The sequence below is a fragment of the Athene cunicularia genome (assembly GCF_003259725.1).
Source record: "Athene cunicularia isolate RWA chromosome 4 unlocalized genomic scaffold, athCun1 chr4_part1, whole genome shotgun sequence".
Lineage (NCBI taxonomy): Eukaryota > Metazoa > Chordata > Aves > Strigiformes > Strigidae > Athene > Athene cunicularia.
Genome location: NW_020799098.1, coordinates 15,737,238 through 15,746,467, shown reverse-complemented (window position 1 = coordinate 15,746,467; position 9,230 = coordinate 15,737,238). Strand labels below are relative to the sequence as shown.

General features: G+C 36.2%; 1 protein-coding gene across 1 annotated transcript in view; it reads right to left on the bottom strand.

The window, feature by feature from the left end:
* The window catches only part of CC2D2A (coiled-coil and C2 domain containing 2A), a 68,787-nt gene extending 68,575 nt beyond the window's left edge, over nt 1-212 (bottom strand). The window contains exon 1 of the mRNA XM_026846623.1: nt 56-212. The gene's annotated coding sequence lies outside the window, so the exon portion shown is untranslated. The remainder of the gene's footprint in view (nt 1-55) is intronic.
* Between the last annotated feature and the right edge of the window lie 9,018 nt (nt 213-9,230).

Genomic DNA, 9,230 nt, shown 5'->3' with positions numbered 1-9,230 from the left:
TAAGAGACAGCCCCGGGCCTGGGCGGGAGCGGGTCGCGGACTTGAGGATGCTCACCGTTTGCTTTCTCCTGTGCCTGCGGGTTGGCAAGGTCCTCCTCAGCCTTTCCGCCTGGGCAGCGTCCTCGTCCAGGAACTCCTTTCAGAGGGAGAGAGCTGTGCTGTGGGTAGAGGCTGGCCTTGTCCCCAGACCCGCGGAAATAATCTCTCGTCTGTCAGAACACCCGATACAAGCAGTTTTCTCTATGTTCCACTGATGCCATTGGCAGGCTACAGCCCTGAAGCTGGCTGAAGTTAGCACATACTGCTCTTTGTTGGCAAGATTAAAGCGTACTGACAGCTCTAAAGCATCTTGTCTTTATCTTTACAGTTTATTTCCTCATACCACAAAGGGGTTTGTTTGTTGGTTGGTTTTTTTTTTCCCCTTCTGACATTTTGTTGACATAGTACCAGGCGCAGTTTAAACATGATACTTCAAAAGTATTTCTAGTGATGAGGAAACAGGGCAGCTGTTTTTGCAACCTGCTCAAGACTAAATACATTTCCCCAATAATTTGAAGGTAATTTAATCCACTAAATGTTGGATCGATATGAAATAGAATAAAAGACAAACATTAAAGGTGCCTATTTAACAGCATATGTTTTCTGTGGTTGAAATGGAGTTGTACAGAACTGAATAATTATGAAAGCCTGCATTAACTAGAATGGTACTGACTGATCTAGGGTTAGCAAGAGTTTAGACGACACTCTTATTTCACTTTTTGCAGTTACATATATAAAAGATTCCTATTGCTCTCAGTGAAAAATGATCACACACCATTTTTGTCTCAACTAACTGGACACTAACCTCCATGATTATCATCTGTGATTCTTCACTGGGGTTCATCTGGTTGGGGGGCTGACACCTGCCTGTCACAAGCAATGCAGGAATTACTCATAAGAGATAGGCTTTAATATGTGCGTAATGAACATGAGATACATTCTGTGTAACCTTTGCACCCTGAACACTCAAATGAAATCCCATTTAACATACAGACTTAATACTTTAATACCACCTTTTTTTTCAGAACGGAATGATTAAAAATATATGCATGCATTTATTTAAGTATTCCATATAATAGTGAATAATGTGGGCCTGTACATGCTGTATGAACACTCTTGTTACATTTTTTTTTTTAATGAACAACCCACCTACAGTCCACAAAGCAAGCTGCAAGATCCAGATCACCGAGACGTCTTCAGTTCCTTTTTTCCTCCATTTCCAGCATTGGACTTGGTAGGGGTTTCAGTTTTACCAAACCTGGAACCCACCAAATCACTTCAGCTTTGTTTACACTGGAAAGTTGCTGTATTTGGTTACAAACATTTAGAAGATTTTAAAATTTATATCTGTACAACTCAGTTCATTGCTCCCATTATTGCAGATTCCTGTCCTGCTTTACCTGTAATTGGCAGGAAAACGACCTCAGCTGTATTTGTTCCCCACGCACAGCTTGTGCCAACGTGTCTGCACCAAGTGCAAAACCTGAGTGCCAATGAATGGAGCTAACAGATGATACAACATCATAATTTATTCTGGATTTCAAAAACCCCAATGAAACAATTCATGGGAGTAAAATGTGTGGCCTTTTTCCATACCCGGCTAAATCTCTTTAGCAAGAGGGCTGAGACATGCACAGGTCATCCATTGTTTCCTCATCACTTCATTGTACCGGGTATATACAGGCTCATGCATACTCACCTTAAAAAGTGCTTCCAGCCCAGACTAGAATATGAAGAGTGATCTTTATATTCCTCTTTATCTTGGGAGATTCCTAATAAAAAAGCAGAAGCAGCTGAGGAGGAGCAGTGTGGTTATCTCCTGCCAGAGGCTTAGCCAGTACCAGCTACTAGCCCCAAGGATTTTCAGGTTTCTAAATAAGTCTCAACTAACACAGGGAGATGAACTTGTCCTAAACAAGAAGTTCTCTTAGACAAATACAACTACCTCCCAGACCACCTGTGTGTTTGCCTCAGCACCAGGTGATGTACCCCAAAATGGCAACATTACCTTGCTGCAGGCAATGTTCACCAAATACCCTCCTCATGGCACAAAATATATAGCACTGCAAGAAGCGGACACATTTTTATTGCTTGGCACATAAATGTCTTTTTCATATCAAGCTTTACGTATCAAATTTAGTCTTTCCTAAAGGCACATGTAAATGGAGAACAGTGGCAACAAAGCAGAAGGGCCTTATGGCCTCTTTCTTTAACAATTTTCTAGCATTTCTTGAAGTTAAGTACTATAGCAGTCACATTAAAACGTAATAAACCGGATGCAAGAACTATAAAGCTCTCCATTAGCTCAGAGGCAGTTTCCAAAGCACTTAAAATAACAGGAATGCAGTGAAGTTTCTCTCATTCCTCTTTAAAATAAAATGACTAAATCAAAAGTACATAGAAAATAATTTTGAGGGTTTTGCATTCTTAAATTTGTCTCATTCAGGAAAATAGGCAGGATGCAATGATACTGAAACAGATCTAAAGGAAAATGTTTGTTTCCTACCTGGGTTTTCTCATACAGCAGCTTTCAGAGTACAGACAAGAACCAAACACAACACTCCCCCTAGCAACAAAGTTTCAGCTTTACTTTTTAAAGAGAAAGAGTCAGATTCTCCTCCTTAAGACACTAAAACAGTTCCGGAAGACTTCTTTTTTGTAAACAATTTCTTCTACAGTAAAAGGGAAAGTCATGAATAAAGTATGGGGAAGATGAAGTGACTGCAGCTTCTTCAGGCAGTAATTCATTTCAGTTACTGCAGTGACTTGAAAAAAAAAAAAATCCATAGTATATTTTTGCAGGACCAAGGATAGTTATTTCAGATTGAAATACAATAAAGATAGTTACTCCTCCTAACTTTAAGTATCTGACTTTGCTAAATCATCTGACTTAATTTCTGTGTACTTCTTATGTAAGTAGAGGCACAGACTCTTCTTGAGACATGTAGAATTGAGAACAGTGATTCCTGAATATCAATCATTTGCAGAAGAGCCTGTCCTATTCTGTTGATTAAAGGGAGATATTAAACCTCTAATTCAGACTATTTGCCAACATTCCAGCAAGTAAATTTTTTTTAGACTAATTTCACTCTGAAAAAAATCCCTGACATTAGTCATGTAGGAATAAATCCTTGAAAAAGATGGTTAGTAGCCGGTTGTTTTTCAAGTTCTTTTCCAGTGGCTTAAAGTACTCCGAGTATTAACTGAAGCTGTATCAGGAGGACAACAATGCATTATTTTTTACTGATGACCTTTACAAATCAGCATAGGCCTTACCAAACTTCTTAGCATGTGATTTTGGCAAAAAAATAATGGGAAATATAGCAGAGTTCAAATGGGTATACTCTCTCAGCAGCTGTAATTTGCAAACAGGCTTTTTGCCACACCAGGATTAAAAAATGTTCTAGTAAATGCTCTGAGTCTGGGGAAGGCAGATCCTGAAACCAAAGTAAGAAGTAAAACAAACCATAACTTTATAAAGTAATGAATATACTTTAATACTTCTGTAGCAGAAAAAAATAAGGATATGACGGCTTCATTAGAGTTGTTCTAGAGCCTGCTTAAAGGTTAATTCCTTAAGCCATGGTTAGGAAAGCAGTGGAGGGATGTGTTATCTACGTGTTAAATGCTCACGACCATCTTATGTAGATACTAGGAATGGCAGAAGTATTGGCGCTATCAGATAGTTTGTAGAAACATGGATTGTCTTATATACAGTTCCTAATTTTTATAGGTACAAAGTGATTTATAGTTTTCCTATCAAGTATGGAGAGAGGTCTTTTCTGCTGCACTGAATTCTTAACAAAGTAATTTTTTATGTTAACATTTGTATGAGTATCTTTAGTACAACCAGAATAAACAATATTGCTGAGACGAAATGGAGTTGTTATTAGACCTATTTATAGTTGTCTTTATATAAACAGTCCCTATAACATCTGAAGGTCTGTTACTGCAAAGTTTTAGTAGCTGGAATGACATGAAAGGAGATGGCTAAATTGTTTCCCATTTGTGAATACTGCTGCAAGAAGGAGATCATGGAAAGAAGTAAACAGTCACGGTAGATAAAAAGATTGGGAGTATGCATTTTTTAATTGCTAAAAGAGGAACTATCACAGCTAGAAGACAACTGACATGACAATAGCTTTCAAGAATGGGAAAGAAATGTAATCAGAGGGCATATTTCTTAGGGTAATATATACCATACACAATCTGTTTTCTACTAGGTCTCACTGTATGTGGGACTGTGGCAATGATGCAGTGGGTGAACCTTTGTACAGAGTTTTGGCACAGACTCAGGTTCAACATCTTGTTTTGCTAATATGTATGTGTCCCAACAATTTATTCCAGTCTCAGAAACAGTTGTACAAACAGTTTAAATGATGGACAAATAGGAACAGCATTATGTAAGGAACATTACTATAATACCCTAAAGAAGCAGTGGGGGACCTTTGCTTAACAGGATGTAAAGCTGCTTAAAAACACATGTCAGTACAATGACTCTACTCACAGGAGACATACAGTATTCAAACCACGTATGTTTCCTGGGGTGGAGAACAACTCATTTATCATGGTCAGCATTACAAAAACAAAGGCAAGCCCAATGTCATTGATTACACTGGACAGCAGATTTATTGCTCCAAATAAGATGATGTGAGCTGTTAGATCTGACACTGTCACACTTAGGCATAAATTGTTGATGGCTTTTAGCAGTGGCAAGGTAGATGGCAGCTTGTAGTGACCACATTGCAGGCTGCCCCAGGAGTGGGCAGGCTAAGGGGTAACAGACCCCAAGTTCAGCATTAGAATCATTTTAAAATGAGTAGTGGACAATTAATGATAGAGTTTATTCTCAGGGTTTGAAGATAATGTAAGTTTTGGAACGCCATATACTCCTCTTTTTACCTGCCTAGAATCAAAGCCAAAACATGTAAAAACAAATTAAAACAGAAGCGAAACTGCAAATTTTACAAGCCTTGTACAACATTTACAGAATAAGAGAACATGTTGCTGTGTTTATAGAATAGGAATTTCAAGTACTATGTGCAACTCTACAGCGATCCCAGTTTCAGGGAGGTTAAAAATGAGGAAGAAAGAATTCTGATCATCTTGATTATTTTAAACTGATCGCACCTTACTCCAACATGATAGAAATTGCAAATAAAATTTCCTGAAATTTGTCACATGTGGTTTAGAAATCTGTGTTCACGTACCAGAACATCTGACAGAGTGTGGGTGAACGCAGGCGGTGTGTGAAAGGGACATCAGCATCCGTGATAAGCAAGTTTTCGGATGATTGAAGAGAGAGATTGTTCTTCAACTCAAAAATTTTAAATCCTTTCTACTGTCTTCTGAGCCTAGGGATAACACTTTGTTGAAATCACAAAAAGAAAAGGGACTGCTGGTATATTTCCTTCATACAATTCACCCATTTCCAGAAATCCCATCTGCTTCTTGCTAAAAATTTGCTTTAGAGCCTGCTGAGAATCATAGTTAATTTGTTTTTCAAGAATTCAGTATTTTTTATCCCTTTATTAGCATGAAATATAAAAGACTATTCTTTCACAGAGATGATTTTACAACTACTGTGTTATGCTTTGTATTTTGTTTAGGATTTTGACAGATGCTTTGAAGTTGAAAATAAATAAATTTATAATTTTCTTGGTATAAGTAGCAACACTCCAGGATACATTTAGGTTTTCCACACCTAAAATTAAATATCCTTTAAGAAAGAGGTCAATTTTTTAATATATACTTAAGTGTGTTGAATTTGGAGGTATGAGGGTATTATCTGGCCCACCTTAATATACTTCTGGAGGACAGCCAAGTTACTGCAGTTGAAGTTGTCCTAGGAGGAACTTGAGCAATACTTTACAAAAGGTTTGACAAGAGGTCACTTCCTCCGTTATAAGGGTACTTCTATGTTCTCATCAATCCACATCTTCTGCCTAATTGTGAGACATTTAAATTGCCAAATTAAATTATGCCAATTTTTCCACTTAGTGGATTGTTCTCTAAGAGCAGACATCTTATTTAACTTTTGCCATCTCAGAGTTAAAGGCCAACCTAAGTTACTCATGTAGATACAGGTTAGATACTCCTGATTCCTCCTTTCTTAAAGTAGGTGTCTAATACAGTGTCATCCAAACAGAGATTTACCTCACCTGTTTCTTTACACTGATGACAGGAGAGCTAACAACTAATGTAGCCTAGGCAATGATCTTTGAACTTTTAAAGTCAGATAAAATATATTTTGTACTAACACTTGCTGCTGCAGGAACAATCTGCATAGAGGAAAATTTTCTTACGCTTCTTCCAGCGGATAGCTGCTGGATTGTACTACAATAATTATACTCAGAATCGAGGTATATCAGCCAAATGCCAAATAATCCAAGGCACTTTTTCTTTGTATATCTTTACTATTAAAAGTTATATGTATGTCTATTTAATTTTTCTTTTGCTTTAGGTAGTAACTGATTAATTGATCTGATGTATGCATCTAGCATCAGAGTCTGAGAATTTTGTGAGAGTACTTGGAAATGCCTTCCTGCTGATGTGAGGAAGAATCATGACTCTGAAATTCAGAAATACTGACACAACCTCAGTTTGGAGTGTTGACTTAAGGAGTTAACAGGGAAGTGAATGTAACCTATAAATGTTCTCTGAGCTGAAGTCTAAATAGTTTATACCAGAAGAAATAAATTGCTTCTTGAAAGCAATGTATTACTCATTGAGAAAGGCTGTGGTATATTGCTTTCTCAACCGTATTTTTCTCCTGTTTACTCTTATGTATTATTTCTTGGATGGGATTCATCACCTACTGAAATACATTTATTAAGTAAGCTACATTTCTACATAAAACTGAAGCTCCTACGACCAAATTGCCTAGTACAGCATCAGTATAGTTATCCTATGAATTTCCTGCCAATGAATAAATTAAACCAATTGGTGAAAAGTAAATTATTCAGTGAATCTCTTAGTGAATAAATATGAACTGCACATAGTGGGTGACCTGTAGAAGGTAAATAAAAATAAAGTGTTATATGGACTGCACCAACTAATGAAACATACTTGGTAGGGAACAAAATAAACTGCTTGTCAGTTTATATATTTTTACCTATCCCCAAAGTACTTAAATGTTATTAGGTAGATTTAAAAATATTTGAAGAGTGTATATAATGTTCTCAGTACTGATATCCCTTACTAACTATTTTCTCTATATTGTCTGATCATTGTAAAAAAAAAATTGCTGCTGAAAAATTGTATAACAGCCTAAACTACATGGACATGAATACCTGTAATGAAGAAAGTGAAGATATTTATTCAAAGTAACTTACTCATATCAGTTTGAAGATGGACTTTAATGTCTAATTAGTTATCTAGGTTAAAAATGTTCAGCAGTGAAACGTGACTGACTTCTTCCTCGATGTCACTCTACCAAGTATAAAGTCTGAAAGAGTAAAAAATTATGGGGAGCTATTTTGTTTCAAATAGCTTTATTTTACTTATGTATGTTTACATACATATATCCCTAGTAAATATATATATATTTTACCTATGAATCTCAGGAACACTAGTCTTATAGATATTGTCTGAAGGTTTCCTGGTGGTCTCAGGTTTGTATGAGTTCTTGCAGCCTCAATAGGAAGCCCAAGAGCTGGTGCTGCAGCAAAGACATCCTTCCTCCTGAGAGTGTCTCCTGGTGATACTAATTTATCTCTGCTGACTGTAGTCAAAGGTTAGTTGACTAACCTGATCTGGATGCCTAGTTTTATATGGCACTATGGCATATGTTATAATAACATATATATTGTATGGAAATCTTTGATTAATTTCAAATTTAATCCCAAAGAGATTTTGCTCTTTGTTATCCTACATCTTGAAACCAAACCAGACCAGACAAGATATTTTCTATATAAATTCAAATTTAGACAGAGGGATAGCCCTAACAAAATATCATGTCATTAAAGTTGATCTATTTTTAAGTAAAATAATAGCAATAGCAATGATTTGCTTTAGGATAATGTCTTGAGATCATGAATGAGGGCAGGGACACATGCTACTTGTATACATAAGTTGTCCACACATGTAGTAAAAAGATCCTTCCTATAGGAATAATTCAACAGAATTACTTATTTTTAACAGTTCATGCCAAAATATTAAACTGTTCAGATAACTACAGAATCCAAATGGGAAAACTTAGGGAAGCTAAAATTACTTTTCTATGGTTGTACAAATATAAGTCTAAAATTATTAAGGGAAGAAATAACTCTTGGTTTATTTATTGTCATAATGTGGTTTTCAACATAGGTGTGGTTAAAATATCTCTTATATTTCCTTCATTTTTACAAGATTATTACATGGAAGCAGTTTGCTTTTAGTTAGGCTTGCAACCAGGAAAATTTCACTATAAAGCCCTATTTTTCCTCTATCCAACTGTGAAAAATTAGTTTTGTCTGAAAATTTACAGATTTATTATAACTACCAAATATGTTTCTGTAGAAAGATATGTTTTCTGAAGAAAACTGGTCATACTCTTATCTTAAGTTTGGCTTTATAGATTTTCTAATTCTAATAAAAATTGGCTTGTTACCTCAACAAACTTTCTATTGATTCGAATGTCATAAACCTATTTCCATATTTTTTAAAATAAAGACTTTAAATTTAAATTAAATACTTCTATTAGTTGCTTTTGCCACATAATACATATTATAGGTCCAATCCTGCATCTGTTGAATTGTGCTTCCTGGAAGTCATGGGCCTGATATGATGGTCTGTTCTGTCCTGTAGAGTTTCAGTGCAGACAGCTCTGAGCAATGCTGACAGTCTTTGTGCCTTGTGTAGGCTGTGAAGCATTGGCATCAATCATTATTGCAGATGATGATTGGTCTGTATTCTGCACTCATATTATGCTTAATTTGCAGAAGTATAAACGATTGTACAGCACATGATAAACTGAATCTGTAAGTGTTCTCTTCCATATTTTTCACAGGAAGCAGCCCTTGTATAACAGTGATAAATTAGACGTCTAGTTAGAAATATAATCCACTTCTGTCTTCTACCACACATCTCTCACTGTCAAATAAAATAAAGGTTGTGCAGGCGTTGCCATTTTGATTTGTGGACAGGACTTTGCACCAGTTCAGTGCATAAAGCAGCTATCATATACTCAAAGATGTATGTTAATGTATGGG